General features: G+C 36.4%; 1 protein-coding gene across 2 annotated transcripts in view; it reads right to left on the bottom strand.

Moving 5' to 3' along the window:
* PCDH11X (protocadherin 11 X-linked) overlaps window positions 1–11,350 on the bottom strand; it is a 698,845-nt gene that overhangs the window by 617,436 nt on the left and 70,059 nt on the right. The gene's annotated exons all lie outside the window — the stretch shown is intronic.

Raw genomic sequence — 11,350 nt, 5'->3', positions numbered from 1 at the left:
AATCATCAGTTTGCTTCAATGTAATTTTTAAAAAATTTCCTATGAGGTAACCAATGTGTATTAATCTTGATTTTAATTCATAAACTAAAATGAGCATTCTATTAATATTTTACTTATATAAACCAATAAACAATTTGCCTTTTCTTTGCCAAGGAAAATATTTTTCATGTAATATCTAACTACAAGTGTGAAAATTAGCAAATCTACTTTAAGAAAAAAAAGAATTTTACAACAATAATATTAAATATACATACAGTATTTACTATTATAATTTGATTTAGGTAAACTTAGTGATTAATGATAATTTTATTTTTGTAATGATATTTCAAAAGGCTTTTAGGAAGGTTCAAATCTGGAATGTCTCATCTGTGGGTAGAAAAAATAGCTTCTGAATTGAACTTCACAGAAATCCATGGCATATAATACAATTCTGTTAATTCTTGACATGCCAATATTCAGTGCCTAATATGGTCACAGCATTCTTCTAGGCACTCGGGATATGGTGGTAAGAAAAAATATTTTGCTAATGTAATGGAAATTAAATTTTAGCTAAGATGAGGGAAAATCAATAGCAATCTAAGTATCTACTGATGTTGATACTAATAGATTTATGTTAATTGAAAATAATTACATTTTTAATAAGGGCTATAAAAGTAGATTATAAAGAATTATTAGAGGTTATATAAGGGGCAACTAGCATATATAATATAGCCTAAAAACAACAAGTAAATATCTTAAGTTCTTGAGCTTCAGACTCAATTATCCAATTTATGACTATAATACATCTGGGGAGAAGAATATGCTAGTTTTAATTTTTAATTTTATTCATTTATGTTTATGTATTTTGTGGTTGTATATTTAGAGTTTAGTCTTATGTGTTTGCCTGAATTTTGCATTGACCTTTGCTTTCCCAAGCAAATTAATGCAGGGTTATGTCAGTTGAAAAACCCAAGAACAGCATGTTTGCTGTCCTTAATTATTTTATGTGAAGTGACAGTAATGTTAAAAGATAGATTTTTCAAATTTTCAAGATGATAATGAGATATACATACCAGATAATGGACAATGTCCATGCTGCTCTTCTGTCTTCTATGACTTCTCTGTCCAATATGACAGTGATTAGTCACAAGTATTTACATTTAAATTTTAATTAATTATAATTAGATAAAATAAAAAAAAATCAGTACCTCAGTCTCACTAGCCACATTTCAGTTCTTATAGCTACATCTGAGTAGTGGCTACTGCATTGGACAGCACAGATATAGAACTTGTCCATTATCACACAAAGTTCTATTGCACTGGACTGTTCTAAGATGTCACATTTTTCTTTAATAAAAATCTATGTTCAGGTCAGGTGATTTTGTATATACCACCCCCGCTCAGATATTTAGAGCTCTACAAATGACTTGCTAGTTTACATATTTAAATTTCAGAGTGGGCATGAAGATGACAGAAGAGTAACATGTGGAGATCACCTTCCTCCCCACAAATACATCAGAAATACATCTACATGTGGAACAACTCCTACAGAACACCTACTGAACGCTGGCAGAAGACCTCAGACCTCCCAAAAGGCAAGAAACTCCCCACGTACCTGGGTAGGGCAAAAGAAAAAACTGAGACAAAAGAATAGGGATGGGCCTGCACCAGAGGGAGGGAGCTGTGAAGGAGGAAAGGTTTCCACACACTAGGAAGCCCCTTCGTGGGTGGAGACTGCGGGGGGCAGAAGGGGGGAGCTTTGGAGCCACAGAGGAGAGCACAGCAACAGGAGTGCAGAGGACAAAGCGGAGAGATTCCCGCACAGAAGATCAGTGCCAACCAGCACTCACCAGCCCGAGAGGCTTGTCTGCTCACCCGCCGGGATGGGTGGGGGCTGGGAGCTGAGGCTCCAGCTTCAGTCGGATCCCAGGGAGAGGACTGGGGTTGGCGGCGTGAACACAGCCTGAAGGGGGCTAGTGCGCCACGACTAGACGGGAGGTAGTCTGGGATAAGGTCTGGAACTGCCGAAGAGGCAAGAGACTTTTTCTTGCCTCTGTATTTCCTGGTGCACGAGGAGAGAGGATTAACAGTGCTGCTTAAAGGAGCTCCAGAGAGGAGCACGAGCTGCGGCTATCAGCTCGGACACCAGAGATGGGCATGAGACGCTAAGACTGCTGCTGCAGCCACCAAGAAGCCTGTGTGCAAGCACAGGTCACTATCCACACCTCCACTCCCGGGAGCCTGTGCAGCCCGCCACTGCCAGGGTCCCGTGATCCAGGGACAACTTCCCCGGGAGAACACGACACGCTTCAGGCTGCTGCAACGTCATGCCAGCCTCTCCTGCCACAGGCTCACCCCGCACTGCGTACCGCTCTGTCCCCCCGGCCTGAGTGAGCCAGAGCCCCCGAATCAGCTGCTCCTTTAACCCTGCCCTGTCTGAGTGAAGAACACACGCCCTCAGGCGACCTACACACAGAGGCGGGGTCAAATCCAAAGCTGAACCATAGGAGCCGTGCGAACAAAGAAGAGAAAGGGAAATCTCTCCCAGCAGCCTCAGGAGCAGTGGAATAAATCTCCACAGTCAACGTGATGTACCCTGCATCTGTGGAATACCTGAATAGACAACGAATCATCCCAAATTGAGGAGGTGGACTTTGGGAGCAAAGATATATACATATATTTTTTCCCTTTTTCTCTTTTTGTGAGTGTGTATGCATATGCTTCTGTGTGATTTTGTCTGTATACCTCTGCTTTTACCATTTGTCCTAGGGTTCTGCCAGTCCATTTTTTTTTTTTTTTAGTATAGTTTTCAGCGCTTGTTATCATTGGTGGATTGGTTTTTTGGTTTGGTTGTTCTCTTCTTTCTTTCTTTCTTTCTTTTTAAATTACTTTAAAACAATTTTTTAATAATTATTTTTTGTTTTTTATTTTAATAACTTCTTAATTTAATTTAATTTAATCTTTTGCTTTCTTTCTTTTTTTTTTCCTCCCTTTTATTCTGAGCCGTGTGGATGACAGGCTCTTGGTGCTCCAGCCAGGCGTCAGGGCTGTGCCTCTGAATAGGAGAGCCAAGTTCAGGAAATTGGTCCACCAGAGGCCTCCCAGCTCCATGTAATATCAAGCGGTGAAAATCTCCCAGAGATCTCCATCTCAATGCCAAGACACAGCTCCACTCAACGACCAGCAAGGTACAGTGCTGGACACCCTATGCCAAACAATTAGCAAGACAGGAGCACAACCCCACCCATTAGCACAGAGGCTGCCTAAAATCATAATAAGGTCACAGACACTCCAAAACACACCACCAGACGTGGACATGCCCACCAGAAAGACAAGATCCAGCCTCCTCCACCAGAGCACAGGCACTAATCCCCTCCACCAGGAAGCCTACACAACCCACTGAACCAACCTTAGCCACTGGAGGCAGAAACCAAAACAATGGGAACTACGAACGTGCAACCTGCGAAAAGGAGACACCAAACACAGTAAGTTAAGCAAAATGAGAAGAAAAGGAAACGCACAGCAGATGAAGGAGCAAGGTAAAAACCCACCAGACCTAACAAATGAAGAGGAAATAGGCAATCTACCTGAAAAAGAATTCAGAATAATGATAGTAAAGACCATCCAAAATCTTGGAAAGAGAATGGCGAAAATACAAGAAACGTTTAACAGGGACCTAGAAGAACTAAAGAGCAAACAAACAATGATGAACAACACAATAAATGAAATTAAAAATTCTCTAGAAGGAATCAATAGCAGAATAACTGAGGCAGAAGAACGGAGAAGTGACCTGGAAGATAAAAGAGTGGAAATAACTACTGCAGAGCAGAATAAAGAAAAAAGAATTGAGGACAGTCTCAGAGGCCTCTGGGACAATATTAAATGCACCAACATTCGAATTATAGGGGTCCCAGAAGAAGAAGAGAAAAAGAAAGGGACTGAGAAAATATTTGAAGAGATTATAGTTGAAAACTTCCCTAATATGGGAAAGGAAATAGTTAATCAAGTACAGGAAGCACAGAGAGTCCAATATAGGATAAATCCAAAGAGAAACACACCAAGACACATATTAATCAAACTATCAAAAATTAAATACAAAGAAAAAATATTAAAAGCAGCAAGGGAAAAACAACAAATAATACATAAGAGAATCCCCATAAGGTTAACAGCTGATTTTCCAGCAGAAACTCTGCAAGCCAGAAGGGAGTGGCAGGACATATTTAAAGTGATGAAAGGGAAAAATCTACAACCAAGATTACTCTATCCAGCAAGGACCTCATGCAGATTTGAAGGAGACATTAAAACTTTTACAGACAAGCAAAAGCTAACAGAAATCAGCACAACCAAACGAGCTTTACAACAAATGCTAAAGGAACTTCTCTAGGCAGGAAACACAAGAGAAGGAAAAGACCTACAATAACAAACCCAAAACAATTAAGAAAACGGTAATAGGAACATACATATTGATAATTACCTTGAATGTAAATGGATTAAATGGTCCAACCAAAAGACATAGACTGGCTGAATGGATACAAAAACAAGACCCATATACATGTTGTCTACAAGAGACCCACTTCAGACCTAGGGACACATACAGACTGAAAGTGAGGGGATGGAAAAATATATTCCATGCAATTGGAAACCATATAAACATGGAGCAGCAGTTCTCATATCAGTCAAAATAGACTTTAAAACAAGCAGTATTACAAGAGACAAAGAAGGACGCTACATAATGATCAAGGGATCAATCCAAGAAGATGTAAAAATTGTAAATATTTGTGCACCCAACATAGGAGCACCTCAATACAAAAGGCAAATACTGACAGCCATAAAAGGGGAAATCGACAGTAACACAATCATAGTAGGGGACTTTAACACCCCACTTTCACCAATGGACAGATCATCCAAAAAGAAAATAAATAAGGAAACACAAGTTTTAAATGATACATTAAACAAGATAGACTTAATTGATATTTATAGGACATTCCATCCAAAAATAACAGGATACAATTTCTTCTCAAGTGCTTATGGAACATTCTCCAGGATAGATCATATCTTGGGTCACGAATCAAGCCTTGGTAAATTTAAGAAAATTGAAATTGTATCAAGTATCTTTTCTGACCACAATGCTATGAGACTAGATATCAATTACAGGAAAAAATCTGTAAAAAATACAAACACATGGAGGCTAAACAATACACTACTTAATAACCAAGAGATCACTGAAGAAATCAAAGAGGAAATCAAAAAATACCTAGAAACAAATGACAATGAAAACACGATGACCCAAAACCTATCATATGCAGCAAAAGCAGTTCTAAGAGGGAAGTTTATAGGAATACAATCCTACCTTAAGAAACAAGAAACATCTCAAATAAACAACCTAACCTTACACCTAAAGCAATTAGAGAAAGAAAAGCAAAAAAAAACCCCAAAGTTAGCAGAAGGAAAGAAATCATACAGATCAGATCAGAAATGAATGGAAAAGAAATTAAGGAAACAATAGCAAAAATCAATGAAACGAAAAGCTGGTTCTCTGAGAAAATAAACAAAATTGATAAACCATTAGCCAGACTCATCAAGAGAAAAAGGGAGAAGACTCAAATCAACAGAAATAGAAATGAAAAAGGAGAAGTAACCACTGACACTGCAGAAATACAAAAGATCATGAGAGATTACTACAAGCAACTATATGCCAATAAAATGGACAACCTGGAAGAAATGGACAAATTCTTAGAAATGCACAACCTTCTGAGACTGAACCAGGAAGAAATAGAAAATATGAACAGACCAATCAGAAGCACTAAAATTGAAACTGTGAATAAAAATCTTCCAACAAACAAAAGCCCGGGGCAAGATGGCTTCACAGGCGAATTCTAGAAAATATTTAGAGAAGAGCTAGCACCTATACTTCTCAAATTCTTCCAAAATATAGCAGAGGGAGGAACACTCCCAAACTCATTCTATGAGGCCACCATCACCCTGATACCAAAACCAGACAAAGATGTCACAAAAAAAGAAAACTACAGGTCAATATCACTGATGAACATAGACGCAAAAATCCTCACCAAAATACTAGCAAACAGAATCCAACAGCACATTAAAAGGATCACACACCATGATCAAGTGGGGTTTATCCCAGGAATGCAAGGATTCTTCAATAAACGCAAATCAATCAATGTGATACACCATATTAACAAATTGAAGGAGAAAAACAATATGATCATCTCAATAGATGCAGAGAAAGCTTTCGACAAAATTCAACACCCATTTATGATAAAAACCCTCCAGAAAGTAGGCATAGAGGGAACATACCTCAAAATAATAAAGGCCATATATGACAACCCCACAGTGAACATTGTCCTCAATGGTGAAAAACTGAAACCATTTCCACTAAGATGAGGAACAAGACAAGGTTGCCCACTCTCACCACTATTATTCAACATAGTTTTGGAAGTTTTAGCCACAGCAATCAGAGAAGAAAAAGAAATAAGAGGAATCCAAATCGGAAAAGAAGAAGTAAAGCTGTCACTTTTTGCAGATGACATGATACTGTACATAGAGAATCCTAAAGATGCTACCAGAAAACTACTAGAGCTAATCAATGAATTTGGTAAAGTATCAGGATACAAAATTAATGCACAGAAATCTCTTGCATTTCTATACACTAATGACAAAATATCTGAAAGTGAAATTAAGAAAACACTCCCGTTTACCATTGCAACAAAAAGAATAAAATTCCTAGGTAAAAACCTACCTAAGGAGACAAAAGACCTGTATGCAGAAAATTATAAGACACTGATGAAAGAAAATAAAGATGATACAAATAGATGGAGAGATATACCATGTTCTTGGATTGGAAGAATCAACATTGTGAAAATGACTATGCTACCCAAAGCAATCTACAGATTCAATGCAATCCCTATCAAACTACCACTGGCATTTTTCACAGAACTAGAACAAAAAATTTCACAATTTGTATGGAAACACAAAAGACCCCGAATAGCCAAAGTAATTTTGAGAAAGAAAAACGGAGCTGGAGGAATCGGGTACCCAGACTTCAGACTATACTACAAAGCTACAGTAATCAAGACAGTATGGTACTGGCACAAAAATAGAAATATAGATCAATGGAACAGGATAGAAAGCCCAGAAATAAACCCACACACATATGGTCACCTTATCTTTGATAAAGGAAGCAAGAATATACAGTGGAGAAAAGACAGCCTCTTCAATTAGTTGTGCTGGGAAAACTGGACAGCTACATGTAAAAGAATGAAATTAGAACAATCCCTAACACCATACACAAAAATAAACTCAAAATGGATTAAAGACCTAAATGTAAGGCCAGATACTATCAAACTCTTACAGCAAAACAGGCAGGACACTCTATGACATAAATCACAGCAAGATCCTTTTTGACCCACCTCCTAGAGAAACGGAAATAAAAGCAAAAATAAAGAAATGTGACCTAATGAAACTTAAAGCTTTTGCACAGCAAAGGAAACCATAAACAAGAAGAAAAGACAGTCCTCAGAATGGGAGAAAATATTTGCAAATGAAGCAACTGACAAAGGATTAATCTCCAAAATTTATAAGCAGCTCATGCAGCTCAATATCACAAAAACAAACAGCCCAATCCAAAAATGGGCAGAAGAGCTAAAGAGACATTTCTCCAAAGAAGATATACCCATTGCCAACAAACACATGAAAGAATGCTCAACATCATTAATCATTAGAGAAATGCAAATCAAAAGTACAATGTGATATCATCTCACACCGGTCAGAATGACCATCATCAAAAAATCTACAAACAATAAATGTTGGAGAGGGTGTGGAGAAAAGGGAACCCTCTTGTACTGTTGGTGGGAATGTAAATTGATACAGCCACTATGGAGAACAGTATGGAGGTTCTTTAAAAAACTAAAAATAGAACTACCATACAACCCAGCAATCTCACTACTGGGCATTTACCCTGAGAAAACCATAATTCAAAAAGAGTCATGTACCACAATGTTCATTGCAGCTCTATTTACAATAGCCAGGACATGGAAGCAACCTAAGTATCCATCATCGGATGAATGGATAAAGAAGATGTGGCACATATGTACAATGGAATATTACTCAGCCATAAAAAGAAATGAAATTGAGTTATCTGTAGTGAGGTGGATGGAGTTAGAGTCTGTCATACAGAGTGAAGTAAGTCAGAAAGAGAAAAACAAATACCGTATGCTAACACATATATATGGAATCTAAAAGAAGAAAAAAAAGTCATGGAAAACCTAGGGGCAAAACGGGAATAAGGATGCAGACCTACTAGAGCATGGACTTGAGGAGACGGGGACAGGGAAGGATAAGCTGGGACAAAGTGAGAGAGTGGTAGTGTATATATGGACATTTATACACTACCTAATGTAAAATAGATAGCTAGTGGGAATCAGTCGCATAGCACAGGGAGATCAGCTTGGTGCTTTGTGACCAGTTAGAAGGGTGGGATAGGGAGGGTGGGAGGGAGGGAGACACAAGAGGGAAGTGATATGGGGATATATGTATATGTATAACTGATTCACTTTGTTATAAGGCAGAAATTAACACACCGTTGTAAAGCAATTATACTCCAATAAAATTGTTTAAAAAAATAAAAATAAAAATAAATAAATAAATGCATTTCATATTATCCCAGTAATTTGAAAAGGCGTTGCCTACATATAAGACATAAATACTTTTCAACAAAGTTTTGGACAGATACCTAAGTCTGATGCTAAAGTGTGGTACCAACATGAGCTTACTATCTTTAATGAATGACTATTCCAAGGCTGTTCCTCTGTCTTGTCTCCTTCAGGAATAAAGAATGACTAACACATGGATCCAACATTAGTTCTACCCCATGTCAGTTAGCTCAACTGACATTCAAATCCATAGGAACCATGAAAAAACCTGAAGCTCTTTGTCATATGTTAGACCATGACATGAAAACAATGGGAAAGATGAAAAGGGGAAATAAAGATATATGGCTTCTTAATTCATCACCTTGCTAACTTTACCATAGATATTTCCTATATACAAAAAAAAAAGTTAGAGCTTTGGAATAATTGTAGTATCCTGAATTCCAAACTTACTTAGAATTATTTCCCCCTTGTTTATAGGGAAAAAATCTTGAGAAAATCTTTTGCTATCTCTCCCAAATGGTCATCCTTTGTTGAGAGAACTATCACTCATCTGTGTGTCTCTCTCGGTAATTTACTTAAGCCTCTATTACATTAATGAATGTGAGTCTAGGATAAAATGGCATCAAGCTTCGTTTATATGTACAATCTCTAAGGACATAGCACCCAGCATATACAAACACATTAAATAAGCGTTTGTTAGATGAATAAATGCGTGAATTAAAAAGATAATTCCTATTTTAAAAGAAAAAAAAAAGAGAAAGGGCAAAGTTTGGTTGTTCTTGTTTTTAATTCTCAGTCTGTGCTTGAATAGGAATATACTGTAATTGTTGACTCAGGTTGCTTTTTTTCTTTTGCTTTAATTAAATTGCCCAGAAAACAATTTCAGAATTATTTTATAAAACAACTATTTTTTTCTGTTAGGGATATAATAAGCTACAGTGTCAATCTCTGTTAAAAATTTATAACCTAGTTGTAAACCTTTATTTTTGGAAGAAATAATGACAAGTACTTAGTTTGGTAAGTGGCCTGTGTACTTAAAAAATACAAAACCCTACATCTGTCAAACACTCATATGTACAAACAAAAAAAAAGAGACAACAAAAACTCAGAGAAGAAAACAACATACTATATGAATTGAATGCAACACATTATATGTTGATTTTGGATCCTGGTGTCTTAAACTAGTTTGATCTCATGTACACAAAATTGCCAATTCTAGTTCAGGTTAAGAAAAAATTTTGGACTTTCTAATAAACTCATGTAATTCAAAAGACTTAATTTCATTTGTGAGTGGCATTTCTTCCTAAATTCAAAAATAAGATTTGAGTTTGCAAATCTAGGACAAAAACCGCTGAAATAAGCAAGATGTTATTAAGCTCATCTGAGACTTTAATTCTTTGTAGGGATTTGTAAAATTAAGGAAAAGAAAGTTGGTGTTGGATATGAAATTCCCAAGAGAAGTATTTTTGCTTTTGAAAAAAATGAATAAGGAATATTCCTTGCCGAATTAAAAGCTATTTTTTTGCCTATTGTTCTGGGAAAGAATTAGCTGAACCATTGTATTAAACTTTAGCATTTTTGACATATGCATGTGCAAGACACCACTTCATTGCCTATTGGAAGGTAATAAATAACACAGCAGTTCCAGAGCTATAAATCTAGTACAGTTGCCCAGAAAATGCATACACTGCCAGTAAGTACTAAAAATAGTTCCAAAGAGATTGGATTCTAAAACTGCTTACATAAAAGCTGTTTACTCTGTAGATCGAGGAATGCTGGGGGAAAGACTAAAAATTTATTTCTGAGCTTTACCACTGCTTGATTTATCAAGAACCAACCTGACTTTTAAAAAAAATATTCTTTTTTTCTTACTGTTACTGATACATCTTTGGGCCAGAGAAATGCCAGTGTTTTATCCATTTGCATAGTTTCAAATGGATAAAACCACAGAGATATGGCTATTTTAGAAAACAATAGGGAAATAAATTTAATATTCTTAATACAAATATAATTGTTACTATAATAAATTTACTTTAATTCCATTAAGAGTTCATTGGTTTGCTATAGGCTGCCTAGAACTACTGAAGAGGATAGCAACTCTTTCTGAAATATTCAACAGTGTGATGTCATTTAGATTCTATGCACTATTTCAAGAACATTTCTTTCAGCATTCATTTGTAGCACTGTCAAGGGAAATACAATAAAAAATGGATTACATGTAAAATGACCTGAGCCGCTAGTCACATATTTGACAATAACCTTGAAGTCACCAAGTCCCTACCTACTTTAAAGTTATATTACAGAAAGGAAGTCATGTATTTAAGAAAGTATCAACTCTCTTTGGAAGAAAAGAATTTACATTAAAATATTAACAACAGTGGTGTTAATCTTGGCAAAGCCATGCACAAGGTTTAAGATATCACATGTTTATTTTACCTATTTGATATTTAGCAAAGACTATTTAATAGAACAATGATATTGTAGCATATGGTTCTTTTATTTTAATGTTAGTCCCAAGAAAAGTAATTCCTTCTATTGACTTTTTTTCTCTGTTTCATCAGATTTCAACATTAGGAACAGCTTGTTTGTTTTTCCTCTTTGACAAAAGAGTACGTACTCGGGAAGGTCACTGAAAATGATAGTGTCTTGATAGTAACTTCTGTCTTAAAGTGTATTCCTCCATTACTTCAGGAATTTTTTGG

The sequence above is a fragment of the Balaenoptera acutorostrata genome, chromosome X, assembly GCF_949987535.1.
Source record: "Balaenoptera acutorostrata chromosome X, mBalAcu1.1, whole genome shotgun sequence".
Classification (NCBI taxonomy): Eukaryota; Metazoa; Chordata; class Mammalia; order Artiodactyla; family Balaenopteridae; genus Balaenoptera; species Balaenoptera acutorostrata.
The sequence above is the reverse complement of the archived record's forward strand: the minus strand, read 5'-3'. Positions and strand labels throughout refer to the sequence as shown.